General features: G+C 45.8%; 16 non-coding genes and 2 pseudogenes across 16 annotated transcripts; all 18 read right to left on the reverse strand.

Moving 5' to 3' along the window:
* Window positions 1–4,102: 4,102 nt before the first annotated feature.
* On the reverse strand, window positions 4,103–4,289 carry LOC141186021 (U2 spliceosomal RNA). The gene has a single exon (XR_012260582.1). It is a non-coding gene; the product is annotated as a U2 spliceosomal RNA (small nuclear RNA).
* Window positions 4,290–5,414: 1,125 nt separating this feature from the next.
* On the reverse strand, window positions 5,415–5,605 carry LOC141189640 (U2 spliceosomal RNA). Its single transcript, XR_012263691.1, has one exon. It is a non-coding gene; the product is annotated as a U2 spliceosomal RNA (small nuclear RNA).
* A 1,120-nt stretch (window positions 5,606–6,725) lies between these two features.
* Window positions 6,726–6,916, reverse strand: LOC141189641 (U2 spliceosomal RNA). Its single transcript, XR_012263692.1, has one exon. It is a non-coding gene; the product is annotated as a U2 spliceosomal RNA (small nuclear RNA).
* A 1,122-nt stretch (window positions 6,917–8,038) lies between these two features.
* LOC141189643 (U2 spliceosomal RNA) lies at window positions 8,039–8,229 on the reverse strand. Its single transcript, XR_012263694.1, has one exon. It is a non-coding gene; the product is annotated as a U2 spliceosomal RNA (small nuclear RNA).
* A 1,121-nt stretch (window positions 8,230–9,350) lies between these two features.
* On the reverse strand, window positions 9,351–9,541 carry LOC141189644 (U2 spliceosomal RNA). The gene has a single exon (XR_012263695.1). It is a non-coding gene; the product is annotated as a U2 spliceosomal RNA (small nuclear RNA).
* A 1,121-nt stretch (window positions 9,542–10,662) lies between these two features.
* LOC141184970 (U2 spliceosomal RNA) lies at window positions 10,663–10,853 on the reverse strand. Its single transcript, XR_012259675.1, has one exon. It is a non-coding gene; the product is annotated as a U2 spliceosomal RNA (small nuclear RNA).
* A 1,121-nt stretch (window positions 10,854–11,974) lies between these two features.
* LOC141189645 (U2 spliceosomal RNA) lies at window positions 11,975–12,165 on the reverse strand. Its single transcript, XR_012263696.1, has one exon. It is a non-coding gene; the product is annotated as a U2 spliceosomal RNA (small nuclear RNA).
* Window positions 12,166–13,285: 1,120 nt separating this feature from the next.
* LOC141185249 (U2 spliceosomal RNA) lies at window positions 13,286–13,476 on the reverse strand. Its single transcript, XR_012259929.1, has one exon. It is a non-coding gene; the product is annotated as a U2 spliceosomal RNA (small nuclear RNA).
* Window positions 13,477–14,600: 1,124 nt separating this feature from the next.
* On the reverse strand, window positions 14,601–14,791 carry LOC141189646 (U2 spliceosomal RNA). Its single transcript, XR_012263697.1, has one exon. It is a non-coding gene; the product is annotated as a U2 spliceosomal RNA (small nuclear RNA).
* Window positions 14,792–15,912: 1,121 nt separating this feature from the next.
* Window positions 15,913–16,103, reverse strand: LOC141185573 (U2 spliceosomal RNA). Its single transcript, XR_012260224.1, has one exon. It is a non-coding gene; the product is annotated as a U2 spliceosomal RNA (small nuclear RNA).
* Window positions 16,104–17,225: 1,122 nt separating this feature from the next.
* LOC141185575 (U2 spliceosomal RNA) lies at window positions 17,226–17,416 on the reverse strand. Its single transcript, XR_012260225.1, has one exon. It is a non-coding gene; the product is annotated as a U2 spliceosomal RNA (small nuclear RNA).
* A 1,122-nt stretch (window positions 17,417–18,538) lies between these two features.
* Window positions 18,539–18,729, reverse strand: LOC141184407 (U2 spliceosomal RNA). The gene has a single exon (XR_012259165.1). It is a non-coding gene; the product is annotated as a U2 spliceosomal RNA (small nuclear RNA).
* Window positions 18,730–19,847: 1,118 nt separating this feature from the next.
* LOC141189647 (U2 spliceosomal RNA) lies at window positions 19,848–20,038 on the reverse strand. Its single transcript, XR_012263698.1, has one exon. It is a non-coding gene; the product is annotated as a U2 spliceosomal RNA (small nuclear RNA).
* A 1,122-nt stretch (window positions 20,039–21,160) lies between these two features.
* On the reverse strand, window positions 21,161–21,351 carry LOC141184250 (U2 spliceosomal RNA). Its single transcript, XR_012259024.1, has one exon. It is a non-coding gene; the product is annotated as a U2 spliceosomal RNA (small nuclear RNA).
* Window positions 21,352–22,471: 1,120 nt separating this feature from the next.
* On the reverse strand, window positions 22,472–22,656 carry LOC141185889 (U2 spliceosomal RNA). The gene has a single exon (XR_012260485.1). It is a non-coding gene; the product is annotated as a U2 spliceosomal RNA (small nuclear RNA).
* A 790-nt stretch (window positions 22,657–23,446) lies between these two features.
* Window positions 23,447–23,538, reverse strand: LOC141186251 (U2 spliceosomal RNA; annotated as a pseudogene).
* Window positions 23,539–24,659: 1,121 nt separating this feature from the next.
* LOC141186010 (U2 spliceosomal RNA) lies at window positions 24,660–24,841 on the reverse strand. Its single transcript, XR_012260574.1, has one exon. It is a non-coding gene; the product is annotated as a U2 spliceosomal RNA (small nuclear RNA).
* A 789-nt stretch (window positions 24,842–25,630) lies between these two features.
* On the reverse strand, window positions 25,631–25,722 carry LOC141186252 (U2 spliceosomal RNA; annotated as a pseudogene).
* Window positions 25,723–26,582: the final 860 nt, after the last annotated feature.

Consider the following 26,582-nt stretch of genomic DNA (forward strand, 5'->3'; position numbering starts at 1 on the left):
TCAGTGACGTGCAGGAGGTGAGCTGAGTTCATTGGACATGAGCTCACCTCATGCACATCACTGACAGCGTGGGAGAATTCTCCTGCACTCAGCACTTCAGCGTGAGAATTTTCCCACGCTGTCAGTGACGTGCATGAGGTGAGCCGAGTTCATTGGACATGACCTCGGCTCATCTGGATGCCGTCACAGCGAGACAGTGAGGAGCGCAAGCATGCCTGCGCTTCTCAGTGTCTGCGGGATGACAGACTGGATGGCAGCGTTCTGCTGCGGTCCAGCCAGTCATCTCGATGTAGCAGAGCTGAAGCTGTCGTGGGAACCATGGAAAGGTAAGGATGAGGTTGGTTTATTATTTTTCTTTTATTGCAGGAGATCGTTGGCTTCAGCTGGAATGGGTGTGATGGTAAGTATGGTTTAATTTAGAACAATAAAGAATTGTGTCTTTATTTCAATTAAAGGACTTTATTCTGGGTGTTGTGTTTTTTTTAAATACTTTACTAGAAATTCATGGCGGTCATGTCTAATACTGGCGTGACCCCATGAATTTTGGGCTTGGGGCCAGCTGATAATACCAAGCTGGCCCTAACCCCTTTATTACCCAGTGAGCCACCGCACCAGGGCCCTGGATGAGTTGGGCACAGCGCCAGAAGATGGCGCTTCTATGAAAGCGCCATTTTCCGGGGTGGCTGCGGACTGCAATTTGTAGCGGGGGGGGGCCCAGAAAGCTTGGGCCTCCCTGCGCTGCAGATTCCAGCCCCCAGCTGCCTAGTTGTACCTGGCTGGACACAAAAATAGGGCGAAGCCCCACGTACTTTTTTTTTTAATTATTTCATGAAATTCATGAAATAATTAAGAAAAAAAGGGCTTCCCTATATTGTTGTGTCCGGCCAGGTACAAATAGGCAGCTGGTGGATGGGGGCAGCCCGTTCCTGCCTGCTGTACCTGGCTGGACACAAATATAGTGCGAAGCCCCACTTAAATTTTTTTAAATTATTTCAGGAAATTCATGAAATAATTTAAAAAAAATTGACGTGGGGCTTCGCACTATATTTGTGTCCAGCCAGGTACAGCAGGCAGGAACGGGCTGCCCCCAACCACCAGCTGCCTATTTGTACCTGGCCGGACACAACAATATAGGGAAGCCCTTTTTTTCTTAATTATTTCATGAAATAATTTAAAGAAAATTGACGTGGGGCTTCGCCCTGTTTTTGTGTCCAGCCAGGTACAACTAGGCAGCTGGGGGCTGGAATCCGCAGCGCAGGGAGGCCCAAGCTTTCTGGGCCACCCCCGCTGCAAATTGCAGTCCGCAGCCATCCCGGAAAATGGCGCGTTCATAGAAGCGCCATCTTCTGGCGCTGTACCCAACTCATCCAGGGCCCTGATGCGGTGGCTCACTGGGTAATAAAGGGGTTAGGGCCAGCTTGGCATTATCAGCTGGCCCTAAGCCCGAAATTCATGGGGTCACGCCAATATTAGACATGACCACCATGAATTTCTAGTAAAGTATTTAAAAAAAACACAACACCCAGAAAAAAGTCCTTTAATTGAAATAAAGACACAATTCTTTATTGTTCTAAATTAAACCATACTTACCATCACACCCATTCCAGCTGAAGCCAACGATCTCCTGAAATAAAAGAAAAATAATAAAGCAACATCATCCTTACCTTTCCATAGTTCCCATGACAGCTTCAGCTCTGCTACATCGAGATGACAGGCTGGACCGCAGCAGATCGCTGCCATCCAGCCTGTCATCCCGCAGACACTGAGAAGCGCAGGCTTGCTTGCGCTCCACAGTGTCTCTCTGTGAGGGCATCCAGATGAGCCGAGTTAATGTCCAATGAACTCGGCTCACCTCATGCACGTCACTGACAGCGTGGGAAAATTCTCCTGCACTCAGCGCTTCAGCGTGGGAGAATTCTCACACTGAAGCGCTGAGTGCAGGAGAATTCTCCCACGCTGTCAGTGACGTGCAGGTGGTGAGCTGAGTTCATTGGACATGAGCTCACCTTATGCACGTCACTGACAGCGTGGGAAAATTTTCCTGCACTCACCGCTTCAGCGTGAGAATTTTCCCACGCTGTCAGTGACGTGCATGAGGTGAGCCGAGTTCATTGGACATGAACTCGGCTCATCTGGATGTCGTCACAGAGAGACGCTGAGCAGCGCAAGCAAGCCTGCGCTTCTCAGTGTCTGCGGGATGACAGGCTGGATGGCAGCGTTCTGCTGCGGTCCAGCCTGTCATCTCGATGTAGCAGAGCTGAAGCTGTCGTGGGAACCATGGAAAGGTAAGGATGAGGTTGCTTTATTATTTTTCTTTTATTGCAGGAGATCGTTGGCTTCAGCTGGAATGGGCGTGACGGTAAGTATGGTTTAATTTAGAACAATAAAGGATTGTGTCTTTATTTCAATTAAAGGACTTTATTCTGGGTGTTTGTGTTTTTTTTAACTTTGACTATGGGGTTAGTAATGGGGGTGTCTTATAGACGCCTCTCCATTACTAACCTGGGCTTGATGTCAGCTGGCATTATAAGCTGACATCAACCCCAACCCTATTACCCCCTGCCACCGCACCAGGGCAGCGTGGAAGAGCGAGGCTAAGTGCCAGAATTGGCGCATCCTATGAATGCGCCATTTCTGGGGCGGCTGACGGCTGGTGTTTCTAGCCTGGGAGGGGGCCAATATTCATGGCTCCCTTCCTGGGCTATTAATATCAGCCCCCAGCTGTCTGCCTAGCCTTTGCTAGCTATTAAATTAGGGGGGACCCCACGTCATTTTTTTTGGGGGGTCCCCCATTTTAATAGCTAGTAAAGGCTATGTATTCAGCTGGGGGCTGATATTTGTAGCCTGGGAAGCTCCGTGGGTATTACCCCCTTCCCAGGCTTCAAACATCTGCCCCAGCCGTCTGCTTAACCTCCGCTAGAGCCTAAAATTAAGGGGAACCCCACGCCTATTTTCTTAATAATAAATCCTTTATTTTAATACTAAATGACAAGTACAGTAACCAACACTATCACTGTACTTCATATATATGTGACTGACATGTTTCTATCTATCTAATCTCTGTGTGAAGCTCTATTCTGTCTGTTATAAATTGTCGGGTACCGCTGCTGAATTGCCCGCCGGCTTTTTTAAAGAGACGGTGCATGAAAACACTATTATTTTTTTTGATAAATCCTTTACGCTAAATGACAAGTACAGTAAGCAACACTGTCACTGTACTTCATATATATGTGGCTGACATGTTTCTATCTATCTAATCTATGTGTGATTCTCTATTCTTTCTATTCTAAATTGTCGGGTACCGCTGCTGAATCGCCGGCCGGCTTTTTTAAAGAGACGGTGCATGAAAACACTATTATTTTTTTTGATAAATCCTTTACACTAAATGACAAGTACAGTAAGCAACACTGTCACTGTACTTCATATATATGTGGCTGACATGTTTCTATCTATCTAATCTATGTGTGAAGCTCTATTCTGTCTGTTATAAATTGTCGGGTACCGCTGCTGAATTGCCCGCCGGCTTTTTTAAAGAGACGGTGCATGAAAACACTATTATTTTTTTTGATAAATCCTTTACGCTAAATGACAAGTACAGTAAGCAACACTGTCACTGTACTTCATATATATGTGGCTGACATGTTTCTATCTATCTAATCTATGTGTGATTCTCTATTCTTTCTATTCTAAATTGTCGGGTACCGCTGCTGAATTGCCGGCCGGCTTTTTTAAAGAGACGGTGCATGAAAACACTATTATTTTTTTTGATAAATCCTTTACGCTAAATGACAAGTACAGTAAGCAACACTGTCACTGTACTTCATATATATGTGACTGACATGTTTATATCTATCTAATCTATGTGTGAAGCTCTATTCTTTCGGTTCTAAATTGTCGGGTACCGGTGTATGCCGCTGATGAATTGCCGGCTTTTCATGTTTCACTGTTGGCACTGTTCCCATCGATTTGGGCAATCACTGTAATGCCACAACCACCATGGCTGCGGCATTACAGTGAGTGGCAGACAATCCCTGCATGATTGGTGCTCTAAATAGCGCCAGACATGCAGGACACGCTTTTGGTGCACGAACAGTTATCGAACATAACCTCGAACAGCCGAATTTTTTGCAAATCGTTCGGGTTCGTGGAACAACTCGAACACCGCCCAAAACAGCTCGAATTTGAGATTGGCGAACAGTTCTAGTCGAACACCGCTCATCTCTAATCAGATATTAAACTGATAAGAACAGATACTACACTTGATCTTAGCCAAAAGGCCGAGAAGCGATAACCAGAATTGGTTTCCGACTACGGTGCCACCCAAGGATTCTGAAAAGTCCATTTGTGGAGATGGCCACCTGGACTCCCGTTAAGAAGACATGCTGTCAACCTCTAGATCCCTCACATGCCTGCACTTTTCGGCTTGCTGCTGCTGCAATCCACGCGTTTTAGATCTGCATAACTCCACCTCTTTTAGCACAGTACCCTCAACCCCCGGCTGTTCCCACCCGCCTCAACACCGTTGGAAGGGAGGAGAACCAATTAAGGCGGGGGGGGGGGGGGGTGGAACGAGCAGCTGTCTACCCTTAGCAGGAGGGTTGCTGATTAATTACCTCTCCTGCTGCTGCTGCTGCTGGCTGTCCAGCAGCAGACTGAAGGTGGCTGCTGCTGTGCGCAGGTATATAAAGGCTCAGAGCCTATTATGACACGCGCAGCCAGCGTTCCATTGCCACATTCCGTCTACTGCAGGCGGGATACCTGGATGGCTGAATGTCACTGAGAAGCTCACAGAGACCGCCATAAGCAACAGTTTAAAAGAATGCCACAGACTAATCAACCAAACTTTTTGGGTTGGTTTCTCTTTTATAGTCTGCAGGCATTAAATGAAAGAAGTCAGTGTTCCAGCAGAGGGAGACAACGTTTCAGAAAAGGCATTGTAGCAAACCAAAAAAGAAATTTTAAGCGCAGCAGAGTAACCAGCTCACATACCTGTTAGCTCAGGTGAGTTTAAAAGGCTGCTGTTGATAACAAGGGCATTTGCTAAATAGATGGTGTGTGTGCAACAATATACTGAAAGGTCAATTATATTGTGCAGCTTATCTCACCACCTGTAGTTATTTAGGTGAAAGCTCCAAAATGCTTGCCTAATATGTCTGTTTATCCAAAAGGAAGTATAGAGGGAGAGCTAGATAGATAGCATTGCATTACATTACATTACATGGCAATGCAATGCACAGTTGCTGAAGTTGAACCAAAATGAGCTTGTCATCTGGCTTCTGCAACTTTTAACATGAAAAATCCAATGAGGAGAAGAAAAGCAAAGCCAAAGAGTCCATCCCAAAATCCGACAAACAAGCAAAATGAACAAAAAGCATTGAATTCAATTCTTTCTGATTTTAGAAACTGCATTAAAGAAGGGGTGCACCGGTCCTGGAGATACTGCAATACCAGGTCAATGCGTGGAGTGGACAGAGCAAGCTCTTTTTCCATCTCCCTGTTCTAAAAATCCATTTAATATATGGTCCCCAGATAGGGGACGTATCAGATATTAAACTGATAAGAACAGATACTACACTTGATCTTAGCCAAAAGGCCGAGAAGCGATAACCAGAATTGGTTTCCGACTACGATGCCACCCAAGGATTCTGAAAAGTCCATTTGTGGAGATGGCCACCTGGACTCCCGTTAAGAAGACATGCTGTCAACCTCTAGATCCCTCACATGCCTGCACTTTTCGGCTTGCTGCTGCTGCAATCCACGCGTTTTAGATCTGCATAACTCCACCTCTTTTAGCACAGTACCCTCAACCCCCGGCTGTTCCCACCCGCCTCAACACCGTTGGAAGGGAGGAGAACCAATTAAGGCGGGGGGGGGGTAGAACGAGCAGCTGTCTACCCTTAGCAGGAGGGTTGCTGATTAATTACCTCTCCTGCTGCTGCTGCTGCTGGCTGTCCAGCAGCAGACTGAAGGTGGCTGCTGCTGTGCGCAGGTATATAAAGGCTCAGAGCCTATTATGACACGCGCAGCCAGCGTTCCATTGCCACATTCCGTCTACTGCAGGCGGGATACCTGGATGGCTGAATGTCACTGAGAAGCTCACAGAGACCGCCATAAGCAACAGTTTAAAAGAATGCCACAGACTAATCAACCAAACTTTTTGGGTTGGTTTCTCTTTTATAGTCTGCAGGCATTAAATGAAAGAAGTCAGTGTTCCAGCAGAGGGAGACAACGTTTCAGAAAAGGCATTGTAGCAAACCAAAAAAGAAATTTTAAGCGCAGCAGAGTAACCAGCTCACATACCTGTTAGCTCAGGTGAGTTTAAAAGGCTGCTGTTGATAACAAGGGCATTTGCTAAATAGATGGTGTGTGTGCAACAATATACTGAAAGGTCAATTATATTGTGCAGCTTATCTCACCACCTGTAGTTATTTAGGTGAAAGCTCCAAAATGCTTGCCTAATATGTCTGTTTATCCAAAAGGAAGTATAGAGGGAGAGCTAGATAGATAGCATTGCATTACATTACATTACATGGCAATGCAATGCACAGTTGCTGAAGTTGAACCAAAATGAGCTTGTCATCTGGCTTCTGCAACTTTTAACATGAAAAATCCAATGAGGAGAAGAAAAGCAAAGCCAAAGAGTCCATCCCAAAATCCGACAAACAAGCAAAATGAACAAAAAGCATTGAATTCAATTCTTTCTGATTTTAGAAACTGCATTAAAGAAGGGGTGCACCGGTCCTGGAGATACTGCAATACCAGGTCAATGCGTGGAGTGGACAGAGCAAGCTCTTTTTCCATCTCCCTGTTCTAAAAATCCATTTAATATATGGTCCCCAGATAGGGGACGTATCAGATATTAAACTGATAAGAACAGATACTACACTTGATCTTAGCCAAAAGGCCGAGAAGCGATAACCAGAATTGGTTTCCGACTACGGTGCCACCCAAGGATTCTGAAAAGTCCATTTGTGGAGATGGCCACCTGGACTCCCGTTAAGAAGACATGCTGTCAACCTCTAGATCCCTCACATGCCTGCACTTTTCGGCTTGCTGCTGCTGCAATCCACGCGTTTTAGATCTGCATAACTCCACCTCTTTTAGCACAGTACCCTCAACCCCCGGCTGTTCCCACCCGCCTCAACACCGTTGGAAGGGAGGAGAACCAATAAAGGCGGGGGGGGGGGGTGGAACGAGCAGCTGTCTACCCTTAGCAGGAGGGTTGCTGATTAATTACCTCTCCTGCTGCTGCTGCTGCTGGCTGTCCAGCAGCAGACTGAAGGTGGCTGCTGCTGTGCGCAGGTATATAAAGGCTCAGAGCCTATTATGACACGCGCAGCCAGCGTTCCATTGCCACATTCCGTCTACTGCAGGCGGGATACCTGGATGGCTGAATGTCACTGAGAAGCTCACAGAGACCGCTATAAGCAACAGTTTAAAAGAATGCCACAGACTAATCAACCAAACTTTTTGGGTTGGTTTCTCTTTTATAGTCTGCAGGCATTAAATGAAAGAAGTCAGTGTTCCAGCAGAGGGAGACAACGTTTCAGAAAAGGCATTGTAGCAAACCAAAAAAGAAATTTTAAGCGCAGCAGAGTAACCAGCTCACATACCTGTTAGCTCAGGTGAGTTTAAAAGGCTGCTGTTGATAACAAGGGCATTTGCTAAATAGATGGTGTGTGTGCAACAATATACTGAAAGGTCAATTATATTGTGCAGCTTATCTCACCACCTGTAGTTATTTAGGTGAAAGCTCCAAAATGCTTGCCTAATATGTCTGTTTATCCAAAAGGAAGTATAGAGGGAGAGCTAGATAGATAGCATTGCATTACATTACATTACATGGCAATGCAATGCACAGTTGCTGAAGTTGAACCAAAATGAGCTTGTCATCTGGCTTCTGCAACTTTTAACATGAAAAATCCAATGAGGAGAAGAAAAGCAAAGCCAAAGAGTCCATCCCAAAATCCGACAAACAAGCAAAATGAACAAAAAGCATTGAATTCAATTCTTTCTGATTTTAGAAACTGCATTAAAGAAGGGGTGCACCGGTCCTGGAGATACTGCAATACCAGGTCAATGCGTGGAGTGGACAGAGCAAGCTCTTTTTCCATCTCCCTGTTCTAAAAATCCATTTAATATATGGTCCCCAGATAGGGGACGTATCAGATATTAAACTGATAAGAACAGATACTACACTTGATCTTAGCCAAAAGGCCGAGAAGCGATAACCAGAATTGGTTTCCGACTACGGTGCCACCCAAGGATTCTGAAAAGTCCATTTGTGGAGATGGCCACCTGGACTCCCGTTAAGAAGACATGCTGTCAACCTCTAGATCCCTCACATGCCTGCACTTTTCGGCTTGCTGCTGCTGCAATCCACGCGTTTTAGATCTGCATAACTCCACCTCTTTTAGCACAGTACCCTCAACCCCCGGCTGTTCCCACCCGCCTCAACACCGTTGGAAGGGAGGAGAACCAATTAAGGCGGGGGGGGGGGTGGAACGAGCAGCTGTCTACCCTTAGCAGGAGGGTTGCTGATTAATTACCTCTCCTGCTGCTGCTGCTGCTGGCTGTCCAGCAGCAGACTGAAGGTGGCTGCTGCTGTGCGCAGGTATATAAAGGCTCAGAGCCTATTATGACACGCGCAGCCAGCGTTCCATTGCCACATTCCGTCTACTGCAGGCGGGATACCTGGATGGCTGAATGTCACTGAGAAGCTCACAGAGACCGCCATAAGCAACAGTTTAAAAGAATGCCACAAACTAATCAACCAAACTTTTTGGGTTGGTTTCTCTTTTATAGTCTGCAGGCATTAAATGAAAGAAGTCAGTGTTCCAGCAGAGGGAGACAACGTTTCAGAAAAGGCATTGTAGCAAACCAAAAAAGAAATTTTAAGCGCAGCAGAGTAACCAGCTCACATACCTGTTAGCTCAGGTGAGTTTAAAAGGCTGCTGTTGATAACAAGGGCATTTGCTAAATAGATGGTGTGTGTGCAACAATATACTGAAAGGTCAATTATATTGTGCAGCTTATCTCACCACCTGTAGTTATTTAGGTGAAAGCTCCAAAATGCTTGCCTAATATGTCTGTTTATCCAAAAGGAAGTATAGAGGGAGAGCTAGATAGATAGCATTGCATTACATTACATTACATGGCAATGCAATGCACAGTTGCTGAAGTTGAACCAAAATGAGCTTGTCATCTGGCTTCTGCAACTTTTAACATGAAAAATCCAATGAGGAGAAGAAAAGCAAAGCCAAAGAGTCCATCCCAAAATCCGACAAACAAGCAAAATGAACAAAAAGCATTGAATTCAATTCTTTCTGATTTTAGAAACTGCATTAAAGAAGGGGTGCACCGGTCCTGGAGATACTGCAATACCAGGTCAATGCGTGGAGTGGACAGAGCAAGCTCTTTTTCCATCTCCCTGTTCTAAAAATCCATTTAATATATGGTCCCCAGATAGGGGACGTATCAGATATTAAACTGATAAGAACAGATACTACACTTGATCTTAGCCAAAAGGCCGAGAAGCGATAACCAGAATTGGTTTCCGACTACGGTGCCACCCAAGGATTCTGAAAAGTCCATTTGTGGAGATGGCCACCTGGACTCCCGTTAAGAAGACATGCTGTCAACCTCTAGATCCCTCACATGCCTGCACTTTTCGGCTTGCTGCTGCTGCAATCCACGCGTTTTAGATCTGCATAACTCCACCTCTTTTAGCACAGTACCCTCAACCCCCGGCTGTTCCCACCCACCTCAACACCGTTGGAAGGGAGGAGAACCAATTAAGGCGGGGGGGGGGGTGGAACGAGCAGCTGTCTACCCTTAGCAGGAGGGTTGCTGATTAATTACCTCTCCTGCTGCTGCTGCTGCTGGCTGTCCAGCAGCAGACTGAAGGTGGCTGCTGCTGTGCGCAGGTATATAAAGGCTCAGAGCCTATTATGACACGCGCAGCCAGCGTTCCATTGCCACATTCCGTCTACTGCAGGCGGGATACCTGGATGGCTGAATGTCACTGAGAAGCTCACAGAGACCGCCATAAGCAACAGTTTAAAAGAATGCCACAAACTAATCAACCAAACTTTTTGGGTTGGTTTCTCTTTTATAGTCTGCAGGCATTAAATGAAAGAAGTCAGTGTTCCAGCAGAGGGAGACAACGTTTCAGAAAAGGCATTGTAGCAAACCAAAAAAGAAATTTTAAGCGCAGCAGAGTAACCAGCTCACATACCTGTTAGCTCAGGTGAGTTTAAAAGGCTGCTGTTGATAACAAGGGCATTTGCTAAATAGATGGTGTGTGTGCAACAATATACTGAAAGGTCAATTATATTGTGCAGCTTATCTCACCACCTGTAGTTATTTAGGTGAAAGCTCCAAAATGCTTGCCTAATATGTCTGTTTATCCAAAAGGAAGTATAGAGGGAGAGCTAGATAGATAGCATTGCATTACATTACATTACATGGCAATGCAATGCACAGTTGCTGAAGTTGAACCAAAATGAGCTTGTCATCTGGCTTCTGCAACTTTTAACATGAAAAATCCAATGAGGAGAAGAAAAGCAAAGCCAAAGAGTCCATCCCAAAATCCGACAAACAAGCAAAATGAACAAAAAGCATTGAATTCAATTCTTTCTGATTTTAGAAACTGCATTAAAGAAGGGGTGCACCGGTCCTGGAGATACTGCAATACCAGGTCAATGCGTGTAGTGGACAGAGCAAGCTCTTTTTCCATCTCCCTGTTCTAAAAATCCATTTAATATATGGTCCCCAGATAGGGGACGTATCAGATATTAAACTGATAAGAACAGATACTACACTTGATCTTAGCCAAAAGGCCGAGAAGCGATAACCAGAATTGGTTTCCGACTACGGTGCCACCCAAGGATTCTGAAAAGTCCATTTGTGGAGATGGCCACCTGGACTCCCGTTAAGAAGACATGCTGTCAACCTCTAGATCCCTCACATGCCTGCACTTTTCGGCTTGCTGCTGCTGCAATCCACGCGTTTTAGATCTGCATAACTCCACCTCTTTTAGCACAGTACCCTCAACCCCCGGCTGTTCCCACCCGCCTCAACACCGTTGGAAGGGAGGAGAACCAATTAAGGCGGGGGGGGGGGTGGAACGAGCAGCTGTCTACCCTTAGCAGGAGGGTTGCTGATTAATTACCTCTCCTGCTGCTGCTGCTGCTGGCTGTCCAGCAGCAGACTGAAGGTGGCTGCTGCTGTGCGCAGGTATATAAAGGCTCAGAGCCTATTATGACAGGCGCAGCCAGCGTTCCATTGCCACATTCCGTCTACTGCAGGCGGGATACCTGGATGGCTGAATGTCACTGAGAAGCTCACAGAGACCGCCATAAGCAACAGTTTAAAAGAATGCCACAGACTAATCAACCAAACTTTTTGGGTTGGTTTCTCTTTTATAGTCTGCAGGCATTAAATGAAAGAAGTCAGTGTTCCAGCAGAGGGAGACAACGTTTCAGAAAAGGCATTGTAGCAAACCAAAAAAGAAATTTTAAGCGCAGCAGAGTAACCAGCTCACATACCTGTTAGCTCAGGTGAGTTTAAAAGGCTGCTGTTGATAACAAGGGCATTTGCTAAATAGATGGTGTGTGTGCAACAATATACTGAAAGGTCAATTATATTGTGCAGCTTATCTCACCACCTGTAGTTATTTAGGTGAAAGCTCCAAAATGCTTGCCTAATATGTCTGTTTATCCAAAAGGAAGTATAGAGGGAGAGCTAGATAGATAGCATTGCATTACATTACATTACATGGCAATGCAATGCACAGTTGCTGAAGTTGAACCAAAATGAGCTTGTCATCTGGCTTCTGCAACTTTTAACATGAAAAATCCAATGAGGAGAAGAAAAGCAAAGCCAAAGAGTCCATCCCAAAATCCGACAAACAAGCAAAATGAACAAAAAGCATTGAATTCAATTCTTTCTGATTTTAGAAACTGCATTAAAGAAGGGGTGCACCGGTCCTGGAGATACTGCAATACCAGGTCAATGCGTGGAGTGGACAGAGCAAGCTCTTTTTCCATCTCCCTGTTCTAAAAATCCATTTAATATATGGTCCCCAGATAGGGGACGTATCAGATATTAAACTGATAAGAACAGATACTACACTTGATCTTAGCCAAAAGGCCGAGAAGCGATAACCAGAATTGGTTTCCGACTACGGTGCCACCCAAGGATTCTGAAAAGTCCATTTGTGGAGATGGCCACCTGGACTCCCGTTAAGAAGACATGCTGTCAACCTCTAGATCCCTCACATGCCTGCACTTTTCGGCTTGCTGCTGCTGCAATCCACGCGTTTTAGATCTGCATAACTCCACCTCTTTTAGCACAGTACCCTCAACCCCCGGCTGTTCCCACCCGCCTCAACATCGTTGGAAGGGAGGAGAACCAATTAAGGCGGGGGGGGGGTGGAACGAGCAGCTGTCTACCCTTAGCAGGAGGGTTGCTGATTAATTACCTCTCCTGCTGCTGCTGCTGCTGGCTGTCCAGCAGCAGACTGAAGGTGGCTGCTGCTGTGCGCAGGTATATAAAGGCTCAGAGCCTATTATGACACGCGCAGCCAGCGTTCCATTGCCACATTCCGTCTACTGCAGGCGGGATACCTGGATGGCTGAATGTCACTGAGAAGCTCACAGAGACCGCCATAAGCAACAGTTTAAAAGAATGCCACAGACTAATCAACCAAACTTTTTGGGTTGGTTTCTCTTTTATAGTCTGCAGGCATTAAATGAAAGAAGTCAGTGTTCCAGCAGAGGGAGACAACGTTTCAGAAAAGGCATTGTAGCAAACCAAAAAATAAATTTTAAGCGCAGCAGAGTAACCAGCTCACATACCTGTTAGCTCAGGTGAGTTTAAAAGGCTGCTGTTGATAACAAGGGCATTTGCTAAATAGATGGTGTGTGTGCAACAATATACTGAAAGGTCAATTATATTGTGCAGCTTATCTCACCACCTGTAGTTATTTAGGTGAAAGCTCCAAAATGCTTGCCTAATATGTCTGTTTATCCAAAAGGAAGTATAGAGGGAGAGCTAGATAGATAGCATTGCATTACATTACATTACATGGCAATGCAATGCACAGTTGCTGAAGTTGAACCAAAATGAGCTTGTCATCTGGCTTCTGCAACTTTTAACATGAAAAATCCAATGAGGAGAAGAAAAGCAAAGCCAAAGAGTCCATCCCAAAATCCGACAAACAAGCAAAATGAACAAAAAGCATTGAATTCAATTCTTTCTGATTTTAGAAACTGCATTAAAGAAGGGGTGCACCGGTCCTGGAGATACTGCAATACCAGGTCAATGCGTGGAGTGGACAGAGCAAGCTCTTTTTCCATCTCCCTGTTCTAAAAATCCATTTAATATATGGTCCCCAGATAGGGGACGTATCAGATATTAAACTGATAAGAAAAGATACTACACTTGATCTTAGCCAAAAGGCCGAGAAGCGATAACCAGAATTGGTTTCCGACTACGATGCCACCCAAGGATTCTGAAAAGTCCATTTGTGGAGATGGCCACCTGGACTCCCGTTAAGAAGACATGCTGTCAACCTCTAGATCCCTCACATGCCTGCACTTTTCGGCTTGCTGCTGCTGCAATCCACGCGTTTTAGATCTGCATAACTCCACCTCTTTTAGCACAGTACCCTCAACCCCCGGCTGTTCCCACCCGCCTCAACACCGTTGGAAGGGAGGAGAACCAATTAAGGCGGGGGGGGGGGGGGTGGAACGAGCAGCTGTCTACCCTTAGCAGGAGGGTTGCTGATTAATTACCTCTCCTGCTGCTGCTGCTGCTGGCTGTCCAGCAGCAGACTGAAGGTGGCTGCTGCTGTGCGCAGGTATATAAAGGCTCAGAGCCTATTATGACACGCGCAGCCAGCGTTCTATTGCCACATTCCGTCTACTGCAGGCGGGATACCTGGATGGCTGAATGTCACTGAGAAGCTCACAGAGACCGCCATAAGCAACAGTTTAAAAGAATGCCACAGACTAATCAACCAAACTTTTTGGGTTGGTTTCTCTTTTATAGTCTGCAGGCATTAAATGAAAGAAGTCAGTGTTCCAGCAGAGGGAGACAACGTTTCAGAAAAGGCATTGTAGCAAACCAAAAAAGAAATTTTAAGCGCAGCAGAGTAACCAGCTCACATACCTGTTAGCTCAGGTGAGTTTAAAAGGCTGCTGTTGATAACAAGGGCATTTGCTAAATAGATGGTGTGTGTGCAACAATATACTGAAAGGTCAATTATATTGTGCAGCTTATCTCACCACCTGTAGTTATTTAGGTGAAAGCTCCAAAATGCTTGCCTAATATGTCTGTTTATCCAAAAGGAAGTATAGAGGGAGAGCTAGATAGATAGCATTGCATTACATTACATTACATGGCAATGCAATGCACAGTTGCTGAAGTTGAACCAAAATGAGCTTGTCATCTGGCTTCTGCAACTTTTAACATGAAAAATCCAATGAGGAGAAGAAAAGCAAAGCCAAAGAGTCCATCCCAAAATCCGACAAACAAGCAAAATGAACAAAAAGCATTGAATTCAATTCTTTCTGATTTTAGAAACTGCATTAAAGAAGGGGTGCACCGGTCCTGGAGATACTGCAATACCAGGTCAATGCGTGGAGTGGACAGAGCAAGCTCTTTTTCCATCTCCCTGTTCTAAAAATCCATTTAATATATGGTCCCCAGATAGGGGACGTATCAGATATTAAACTGATAAGAACAGATACTACACTTGATCTTAGCCAAAAGGCCGAGAAGCGATAACCAGAATTGGTTTCCGACTACGGTGCCACCCAAGGATTCTGAAAAGTCCATTTGTGGAGATGGCCACCTGGACTCCCGTTAAGAAGACATGCTGTCAACCTCTAGATCCCTCACATGCCTGCACTTTTCGGCTTGCTGCTGCTGCAATCCACGCGTTTTAGATCTGCATAACTCCACCTCTTTTAGCACAGTACCCTCAACCCCTGGCTGTTCCCACCCGCCTCAACACCGTTGGAAGGGAGGAGAACCAATTAAGGCGGGGGGGGGGGTGGAACGAGCAGCTGTCTACCCTTAGCAGGAGGGTTGCTGATTAATTACCTCTCCTGCTGCTGCTGCTGCTGGCTGTCCAACAGCAGAATGAAGGTGGCTGCTGCTGTGCGCAGGTATATAAAGGCTCAGAGCCTATTATGACACGCGCAGCCAGCGTTCCATTGCCACATTCCGTCTACTGCAGGCGGGATACCTGGATGGCTGAATGTCACTGAGAAGCTCACAGAGACCGCCATAAGCAACAATTTAAAAGAATGCCACAGACTAATCAACCAAACTTTTTGGGTTGGTTTCTCTTTTATAGTCTGCAGGCATTAAATGAAAGAAGTCAGTGTTCCAGCAGAGGGAGACAACGTTTCAGAAAAGGCATTGTAGCAAACCAAAAAAGAAATTTTAAGCGCAGCAGAGTAACCAGCTCACATACCTGTTAGCTCAGGTGAGTTTAAAAGGCTGCTGTTGATAACAAGGGCATTTGCTAAATAGATGGTGTGTGTGCAACAATATACTGAAAGGTCAATTATATTGTGCAGCTTATCTCACCACCTGTAGTTATTTAGGTGAAAGCTCCAAAATGCTTGCCTAATATGTCTGTTTATCCAAAAGGAAGTATAGAGGGAGAGCTAGATAGATAGCATTGCATTACATTACATTACATGGCAATGCAATGCACAGTTGCTGAAGTTGAACCAAAATGAGCTTGTCATCTGGCTTCTGCAACTTTTAACATGAAAAATCCAATGAGGAGAAGAAAAGCAAAGCCAAAGAGTCCATCCCAAAATCCGACAAACAAGCAAAATGAACAAAAAGCATTGAATTCAATTCTTTCTGATTTTAGAAACTGCATTAAAGAAGGGGTGCACCGGTCCTGGAGATACTGCAATACCAGGTCACTGCGTGGAGTGGACAGAGCAAGCTCTTTTTCCATCTCCCTGTTCTAAAAATCCATTTAATATATGGTCCCCAGATAGGGGACGTATCAGATATTAAACTGATAAGAAAAGATACTACACTTGATCTTAGCCAAAAGGCCGAGAAGCGATAACCAGAATTGGTTTCCGACTACGATGCCACCCAAGGATTCTGAAAAGTCCATTTGTGGAGATGGCCACCTGGACTCCCGTTAAGAAGACATGCTGTCAACCTCTAGATCCCTCACATGCCTGCACTTTTCGGCTTGCTGCTGCTGCAATCCACGCGTTTTAGATCTGCATAACTCCACCTCTTTTAGCACAGTACCCTCAACCCCCGGCTGTTCCCACCCGCCTCAACACCATTGGAAGGGAGGAGAACCAATTAAGGCGGGGGGGGGGGGTGGAACGAGCAGCTGTCTACCCTTAGCAGGAGGGTTGCTGATTAATTACCTCTCCTGCTGCTGCTGCTGCTGGCTGTCCAGCAGCAGACTGAAGGTGGCTGCTGCTGTGCGCAGGTATATAAAGGCTCAGAGCCTATTATGACACGCGCAGCCAGCGTTCCATTGCCACATTCCGTCTACTGCAGGCGGGATACCTGGATGGCTGAATGTCACTGAGAAGCTCACAGAGACCGCCATAAGCAACAGTTTAAAAGAATGCCACAGACTAATCAACCAAACTTTTTGGGTTGGTTTCTCTTTTATAGTCTGCAGGCATTAAATGAAAGAAGTCAGTGTTCCAGCAGAGGGAGACAACGTTTCAGAAAAGGCATTGTAGCAAACCAAAAAAGAAATTTTAAGCGCAGCAGAGTAACCAGCTCACATACCTGTTAGCTCAGGTGAGTTTAAAAGGCTGCTGTTGATAACAAGGGCATTTGCTAAATAGATGGTGTGTGTGCAACAATATACTGAAAGGTCAATTATATTGTGCAGCTTATCTCACCACCTGTAGTTATTTAGGTGAAAGCTCCAAAATGCTTGCCTAATATGTCTGTTTATCCAAAAGGAAGTATAGAGGGAGAGCTAGATAGATAGCATTGCATTACATTACATTACATGGCAATGCAATGCACAGTTGCTGAAGTTGAACCAAAATGAGCTTGTCATCTGGCTTCTGCAACTTTTAACATGAAAAATCCAATGAGGAGAAGAAAAGCAAAGCCAAAGAGTCCATCCCAAAATCCGACAAACAAGCAAAATGAACAAAAAGCATTGAATTCAATTCTTTCTGATTTTAGAAACTGCATTAAAGAAGGGGTGCACCGGTCCTGGAGATACTGCAATACCAGGTCACTGCGTGGAGTGGACAGAGCAAGCTCTTTTTCCATCTCCCTGTTCTAAAAATCCATTTAATATATGGTCCCCAGATAGGGGACGTATCAGATATTAAACTGATAAGAAAAGATACTACACTTGATCTTAGCCAAAAGGCCGAGAAGCGATAACCAGAATTGGTTTCCGACTACGATGCCACCCAAGGATTCTGAAAAGTCCATTTGTGGAGATGGCCACCTGGACTCCCGTTAAGAAGACATGCTGTCAACCTCTAGATCCCTCACATGCCTGCACTTTTCGGCTTGCTGCTGCTGCAATCCACGCGTTTTAGATCTGCATAACTCCACCTCTTTTAGCACAGTACCCTCAACCCCCGGCTGTTCCCACCCGCCTCAACACCGTTGGAAGGGAGGAGAACCAATTAAGGTGGGGGGGGGGGGTGGAACGAGCAGCTGTCTACCCTTAGCAGGAGGGTTGCTGATTAATTACCTCTCCTGCTGCTGCTGCTGCTGGCTGTCCAGCAGCAGACTGAAGGTGGCTGCTGCTGTGCGCAGGTATATAAAGGCTCAGAGCCTATTATGACACGCGCAGCCAGCGTTCCATTGCCACATTCCGTCTACTGCAGGCGGGATACCTGGATGGCTGAATGTCACTGAGAAGCTCACAGAGACCGCCATAAGCAACAGTTTAAAAGAATGCCACAGACTAATCAACCAAACTTTTTGGGTTGGTTGCTCTTTTATAGTCTGCAGGCATTAAATGAAAGAAGTCAGTGTTCCAGCAGAGGGAGACAACGTTTCAGAAAAGGCATTGTAGCAAACCAAAAAATAAATTTTAAGCGCAGCAGAGTAACCAGCTCACATAACTGTTAGCTCAGGTGAGTTTAAAAGGCTGCTGTTGATAACAAGGGCATTTGCTAAATAGATGGTGTGTGTGCAACAATATACTGAAAGGTCAATTATATTGTGCAGCTTATCTCACCACCTGTAGTTATTTAGGTGAAAGCTCCAAAATGCTTGCCTAATATGTCTGTTTATCCAAAAGGAAGTATAGAGGGAGAGCTAGATAGATAGCATTGCATTACATTACATTACATGGCAATGCAATGCACAGTTGCTGAAGTTGAACCAAAATGAGCTTGTCATCTGGCTTCTGCAACTTTTAACATGAAAAATCCAATGAGGAGAAGAAAAGCAAAGCCAAAGAGTCCATCCCAAAATCCGACAAACAAGCAAAATGAACAAAAAGCATTGAATTCAATTCTTTCTGATTTTAGAAACTGCATTAAAGAAGGGGTACACCGGTCCTGGAGATACTGCAATACCAGGTCAATGCGTGGAGTGGACAGAGCAAGCTCTTTTTCCATCTCCCTGTTCTAAAAATCCATTTAATATATGGTCCCCAGATAGGGGACGTATCAGATATTAAACTGATAAGAACAGATACTACACTTGATCTTAGCCAAAAGGCCGAGAAGCGATAACCAGAATTGGTTTCCGACTACGGTGCCACCCAAGGATTCTGAAAAGTCCATTTGTGCAGATGGCCACCTGGACTCCCGTTAAGAAGACATGCTGTCAACCTCTAGATCCCTCACATGCCTGCACTTTTCGGCTTGCTGCTGCTGCCATCCACGCGTTTTAGATCTGCATAACTCCACCTCTTTTAGCACAGTACCCTCAACCCCCGGCTGTTCCCACCCGCCTCAACACCGTTGGAAGGGAGGAGAACCAATTAAGGCGGGGGGGGGGGTGGAACGAGCAGCTGTCTACCCTTAGCAGGAGGGTTGCTGATTAATTACCTCTCCTGCTGCTGCTGCTGGCTGTCCAGCAGCAGACTGAAGGTGGCTGCTGCTGTGCGCAGGTATATAAAGGCTCAGAGCCTATTATGACACGCGCAGCCAGCGTTCCATTGCCACATTCCGTCTACTGCAGGCGTGATACCTGGATGGCTGAATGTCACTGAGAAGCTCACAGAGACCGCCATAAGCAACAGTTTAAAAGAATGCCACAGACTAATCAACCAAACTTTTTGGGTTGGTTTCTCTTTTATAGTCTGCAGGCATTAAATGAAAGAAGTCAGTGTTCCAGCAGAGGGAGACAACGTTTCAGAAAAGGCATTGTAGCAAACCAAAAAAGAAATTTTAAGCGCAGCAGAGTAACCAGCTCACATACCTGTTAGCTCAGGTGAGTTTAAAAGGCTGCTGTTGATAACAAGGGCATTTGCTAAATAGATGGTGTGTGTGCAACAATATACTGAAAGGTCAATTATATTGTGCAGCTTATCTCACCACCTGTAGTTATTTAGGTGAAAGCTCCAAAATGCTTGCCTAATATGTCTGTTTATCCAAAAGGAAGTATAGAGGGAGAGCTAGATAGATAGCATTGCATTACATTACATTACATGGCAATGCAATGCACAGTTGCTGAAGTTGAACCAAAATGAGCTTGTCATCTGGCTTCTGCAACTTTTAACATGAAAAATCCAATGAGGAGAAGAAAAGCAAAGCCAAAGAGTCCATCCCAAAATCCGACAAACAAGCAAAATGAACAAAAAGCATTGAATTCAATTCTTTCTGATTTTAGAAACTGCATTAAAGAAGGGGTGCACCGGTCCTGGAGATACTGCAATACCAGGTCAATGCGTGGAGTGGACAGAGCAAGCTCTTTTTCCATCTCCCTGTTCTAAAAATCCATTTAATATATGGTCCCCAGATAGGGGACGTATCAGATATTAAACTGATAAGAACAGATACTACACTTGATCTTAGCCAAAAGGCCGAGAAGCGATAACCAGAATTGGTTTCCGACTACGGTGCCACCCAAGGATTCTGAAAAGTCCATTTGTGGAGATGGCCACCTGGACTCCCGTTAAGAAGACATGCTGTCAACCTCTAGATCCCTCACATGCCTGCACTTTTCGGCTTGCTGCTGCTGCAATCCACGCGTTTTAGATCTGCATAACTCCACCTCTTTTAGCACAGTACCCTCAACCCCTGGCTGTTCCCACCCGCCTCAACACCGTTGGAAGGGAGGAGAACCAATTAAGGCGGGGGGGGGGGGTGGAACGAGCAGCTGTCTACCCTTAGCAGGAGGGTTGCTGATTAATTACCTCTCCTGCTGCTGCTGCTGCTGGCTGTCCAACAGCAGACTGAAGGTGGCTGCTGCTGTGCGCAGGTATATAAAGGCTCAGAGCCTATTATGACACGCGCAGCCAGCGTTCCATTGCCACATTCCGTCTACTGCAGGCGGGATACCTGGATGGCTGAATGTCACTGAGAAGCTCACAGAGACCGCCATAAGCAACAGTTTAAAAGAATGCCACAGACTAATCAACCAAACTTTTTGGGTTGGTTTCTCTTTTATAGTCTGCAGGCATTAAATGAAAGAAGTCAGTGTTCCAGCAGAGGGAGACAACGTTTCAGAAAAGGCATTGTAGCAAACCAAAAAAGAAATTTTAAGCGCAGCAGAGTAACCAGCTCACATACCTGTTAGCTCAGGTGAGTTTAAAAGGCTGCTGTTGATAACAAGGGCATTTGCTAAATAGATGGTGTGTGTGCAACAATATACTGAAAGGTCAATTATATTGTGCAGCTTATCTCACCACCTGTAGTTATTTAGGTGAAAGCTCCAAAATGCTTGCCTAATATGTCTGTTTATCCAAAAGGAAGTATAGAGGGAGAGCTAGATAGATAGCATTGCATTACATTACATTACATGGCAATGCAATGCACAGTTGCTGAAGTTGAACCAAAATGAGCTTGTCATCTGGCTTCTGCAACTTTTAACATGAAAAATCCAATGAGGAGAAGAAAAGCAAAGCCAAAGAGTCCATCCCAAAATCCGACAAACAAGCAAAATGAACAAAAAGCATTGAATTCAATTCTTTCTGATTTTAGAAACTGCATTAAAGAAGGGGTGCACCAGTCCTGGAGATACTGCAATACCAGGTCAATGCGTGGAGTGGACAGAGCAAGCTCTTTTTCCATCTCCCTGTTCTAAAAATCCATTTAATATATGGTCCCCAGATAGGGGACGTATCAGATATTAAACTGATAAGAACAGATACTACACTTGATCTTAGCCAAAAGGCCGAGAAGCGATAACCAGAATTGGTTTCCGACTACGGTGCCACCCAAGGATTCTGAAAAGTCCATTTGTGGAGATGGCCACCTGGACTCCCGTTAAGAAGACATGCTGTCAACCTCTAGATCCCTCACATGCCTGCACTTTTCGGCTTGCTGCTGCTGCAATCCACGCGTTTTAGATCTGCACAACTCCACCTCTTTTAGCACAGTACCCTCAACCCCCGGCTGTTCCCACCCGCCTCAACACCGTTGGAAGGGAGGAGAACCAATTAAGGCGGGGGGGGGGTGGAACGAGCAGCTGTCTACCCTTAGCAGGAGGGTTGCTGATTAATTACCTCACCTGCTGCTGCTGCTGCTGGCTGTCCAGCAGCAGACTGAAGGTGGCTGCTGCTGTGCGCAGGTATATAAAGGCTCAGAGCCTATTATGACACGCGCAGCCAGCGTTCCATTGCCACATTCCGTCTACTGCAGGCGGGATACCTGGATGGCTGAATGTCACTGAGAAGCTCACAGAGACCGCCATAAGCAACAGTTTAAAAGAATGCCACAGACTAATCAACCAAACTTTTTGGGTTGGTTTCTCTTTTATAGTCTGCAGGCATTAAATGAAAGAAGTCAGTGTTCCAGCAGAGGGAGACAACGTTTCAGAAAAGGCATTGTAGCAAACCAAAAAAGAAATTTTAAGCGCAGCAGAGTAACCAGCTCACATACCTGTTAGCTCAGGTGAGTTTAAAAGGCTGCTGTTGATAACAAGGGCATTTGCTAAATAGATGGTGTGTGTGCAACAATATACTGAAAGGTCAATTATATTGTGCAGCTTATCTCACCACCTGTAGTTATTTAGGTGAAAGCTCCAAAATGCTTGCCTAATATGTCTGTTTATCCAAAAGGAAGTATAGAGGGAGAGCTAGATAGATAGCATTGCATTACATTACATTACATGGCAATGCAATGCACAGTTGCTGAAGTTGAACCAAAATGAGCTTGTCATCTGGCTTCTGCAACTTTTAACATGAAAAATCCAATGAGGAGAAGAAAAGCAAAGCCAAAGAGTCCATCCCAAAATCCGACAAACAAGCAAAATGAACAAAAAGCATTGAATTCAATTCTTTCTGATTTTAGAAACTGCATTAAAGAAGGGGTGCACCGGTCCTGGAGATACTGCAATACCAGGTCACTGCGTGGAGTGGACAGAGCAAGCTCTTTTTCCATCTCCCTGTTCTAAAAATCCATTTAATATATGGTCCCCAGATAGGGGACGTATCAGATATTAAACTGATAAGAACAGATTTTTTTCTTTTTATCGAAAGCCCGAATTCGTGTACAAAACCCGAGTGCGCTTAAAAATTGACAAGTGCCACAAAAAAAGTGCACTAGGATGCTGGTCTTCTTGAAACCCTCTCCAAAAGGAGAAGGGTCCCCCAAACCATTCCCCGTCCCTCCGAGCCAGAAGGCCACAGCGAGGAACAGGGACAAATAGCCACCTCCAGCCAGAGCCAGAGGCAACCCAATCCTACCCCCAGCACCTGCCCGAGTTCTCACCCGAGCAAGGCACTGGGAGCCAAAGACTGTGCTCCCCTCCCAGAAGAGGGGAGCCAACAACGCTCTCCTCCCGAAAGAGGAGAGCCAGGGGGGTTCAGGGGGGAGCGGAACCTGATGGCCACACACTCCCCCCCTAGACCTGCCAAGAGAGGAACCCGTAAGGGAACCGCATCCCGACAAAATCCTAGAAAGGATGTGGACACACGTGAAAAAGTGGACACACAGTGACAAAAAAATTAAATAAATAGTGAAGGTTTCACAGTATAATACTGCCCGGACCTTCGACCGGGAATTGAAAAATTCCCCATCCTAAGGCCAGAAGGCCCGGAATAAGGGTGTGTGCAAAGAAAGAAAATTTGAAGTGCTTGTGCAAATGTGCCATAAACTCAAGTGGGGTTCCCAATCCCAGTGAGTTAAGGCACCCCAGGGTCACCACTCCTAGGGCACTTCACACTTCGGGCTTTCGATCTTCCCCGGCCCAATGGCGTCGATCCTGGGGGGCCATGCTTTCCACCAGATGACTATATTAGCCACCTGGCGTACTAACAAGCGCCTAAACCCCAGTGTGCATAATGTATCAATCTACTAGGGCGGCCAACATCCAAAACCGCCTTTTCGAAAGATACTACACTTGATCTTAGCCAAAAGGCCGAGAAGCGATAACCAGAATTGGTTTCCGACTACGGTGCCACCCAAGGATTCTGAAAAGTCCATTTGTGGAGATGGCCACCTGGACTCCCGTTAAGAAGACATGCTGTCAACCTCTAGATCCCTCACATGCCTGCACTTTTCGGCTTGCTGCTGCTGCAATCCACGCGTTTTAGATCTGCATAACTCCACCTCTTTTAGCACAGTACCCTCAACCCCCGGCTGTTCCCACCCGCCTCAACACCGTTGGAAGGGAGGAGAACCAATTAAGGCGGGGGGGGGGGTGGAACGAGCAGCTGTCTACCCTTAGCAGGAGGGTTGCTGATTAATTACCTCTCCTGCTGCTGCTGCTGCTGGCTGTCCAGCAGCAGACTGAAGGTGGCTGCTGCTGTGCGCAGGTATATAAAGGCTCAGAGCCTATTATGTCACGCGCAGCCAGCGTTCCATTGCCACATTCCGTCTACTGCAGGCGGGATACCTGGATGGCTGAATGTCACTGAGAAGCTCACAGAGACCGCCATAAGCAACAGTTTAAAAGAATGCCACAGACTAATCAACCAAACTTTTTGGGTTGGTTTCTCTTTTATAGTCTGCAGGCATTAAATGAAAGAAGTCAGTGTTCCAGCAGAGGGAGACAACGTTTCAGAAAAGGCATTGTAGCAAACCAAAAAAGAAATTTTAAGCGCAGCAGAGTAACCAGCTCACATACCTGTTAGCTCAGGTGAGTTTAAAAGGCTGCTGTTGATAACAAGGGCATTTGCTAAATAGATGGTGTGTGTGCAACAATATACTGAAAGGTCAATTATATTGTGCAGCTTATCTCACCACCTGTAGTTATTTAGGTGAAAGCTCCAAAATGCTTGCCTAATATGTCTGTTTATCCAAAAGGAAGTATAGAGGGAGAGCTAGATAGATAGCATTGCATTACATTACATTACATGGCAATGCAATGCACAGTTGCTGAAGTTGAACCAAAATGAGCTTGTCAACTGGCTTCTGCAACTTTTAACATGAAAAATCCAATGAGGAGAAGAAAAGCAAAGCCAAAGAGTCCATCCCAAAATCCGACAAACAAGCAAAATGAACAAAAAGCATTGAATTCAATTCTTTCTGATTTTAGAAACTGCATTAAAGAAGGGGTGCACCGGTCCTGGAGATACTGCAATACCAGGTCAATGCGTGGAGTGGACAGAGCAAGCTCTTTTTCCATCTCCCTGTTCTAAAAATCCATTTAATATATGGTCCAGAGATAGGGGACGTATCAGATATTAAACTGATAAGAACAGATTTTTTTTTTATCGAAAGCCCGAATTCGTGTACAAAACCCGAGTGCGCTTAAAAAAGTGACAAGTGCCACAAAAAAAGTGCACTAGGATGCTGGTCTTCTTGAAACCCTCTCCAAAAGGAAAAGGGTCCCCCAAACCATTCCCCGTCCCTCCGAGCCAAAAGGCCACAGCGAGGAACAGGGACAAAAAGCCACCTCCAGCCGAAGCCAGAGGCGACCCAATCTTACCCCCAGCACCTGCCCGAGTTCTCACCCGAGCAAGGCACTGGGAGCCAAAGACTGTGCTCCCCTCCCGGAAGAGGGGAGCCAACAATGCTCTCCTCCCGAAAGAGGAGAGCCAGAGGGGTTCAGGGGGGAGCGGAACCTGATGGCCACACACTCCCCCCCTAGACCTGCCAAGAGAGGAACCCGTAAGGGAACCGCATCCCGACAAAATCCTAGTAGGACGTGACACACGTGAATAAGTGGACACACAGTGACAAAGAAATTAAATAAATAGTGAAGGTTTCACAGTATAATACTGCCCGGACCTTCGACCGGGAATTGAAAAATTCCCCATCCTAAGGCCAGAAGGCCCGGAATAAGGGTGTGTGCGAAGAAAGAAAATTTGAAGTGCTTGTGCAAATGTGCCATAAACTCAAGTGGGGTTCCCAATCCCAGTGAGTTAAGGCACCCCAGGGTCACCACTCCTGGGGCACTTCACACTTCGGGCTTTCGATCTTCCCCGGCCCAATGGCGTCGATCCTGGGGGGCCATGCTTTCCACCAGATGACTATATTAGCCACCTGGCGTACTAACAAGCGCCTAAACCCCAGTGTGCATAATGTATCAATCTACTAGGGCGGCCAACATCCAAAACCGCCTTTTCGAAAGATACTACACTTGATCTTAGCCAAAAGGCCGAGAAGCGATAACCAGAATTGGTTTCCGACTACGGTGCCACCCAAGGATTCTGAAAAGTCCATTTGTGGAGATGGCCACCTGGACTCCCGTTAAGAAGACATGCTGTCAACCTCTAGATCCCTCACATGCCTGCACTTTTCGGCTTGCTGCTGCTGCAATCCACGCGTTTTAGATCTGCATAACTCCACCTCTTTTAGCACAGTACCCTCAACCCCCGGCTGTTCCCACCCGCCTCAACACCGTTGGAAGGGAGGAGAACCAATTAAGGCGGGGGGGGGGGTGGAACGAGCAGCTGTCTACCCTTAGCAGGAGGGTTGCTGATTAATTACCTCTCCTGCTGCTGCTGCTGCTGGCTGTCCAGCAGCAGACTGAAGGTGGCTGCTGCTGTGCGCAGGTATATAAAGGCTCAGAGCCTATTATGACACGCGCAGCCAGCGTTCCATTGCCACATTCCGTCTACTGCAGGCGGGATACCTGGATGGCTGAATGTCACTGAGAAGCTCACAGAGACCGCCATAAGCAACAGTTTAAAAGAATGCCACAGACTAATCAACCAAACTTTTTGGGTTGGTTTCTCTTTTATAGTCTGCAGGCATTAAATGAAAGAAGTCAGTGTTCCAGCAGAGGGAGACAACGTTTCAGAAAAGGCATTGTAGCAAACCAAAAAAGAAATTTTAAGCGCAGCAGAGTAACCAGCTCACATACCTGTTAGCTCAGGTGAGTTTAAAAGGCTGCTGTTGATAACAAGGGCATTTGCTAAATAGATGGTGTGTGTGCAACAATATACTGAAAGGTCAATTATATTGTGCAGCTTATCTCACCACCTGTAGTTATTTAGGTGAAAGCTCCAAAATGCTTGCCTAATATGT

The sequence above is a fragment of the Phyllobates terribilis genome, unplaced genomic scaffold (genome assembly GCF_046119375.1).
Source record: "Phyllobates terribilis strain yellow unplaced genomic scaffold, ASM4611937v1 Scaffold_40__1_contigs__length_11209783, whole genome shotgun sequence".
NCBI lineage: Eukaryota > Metazoa > Chordata > Amphibia > Anura > Dendrobatidae > Phyllobates > Phyllobates terribilis.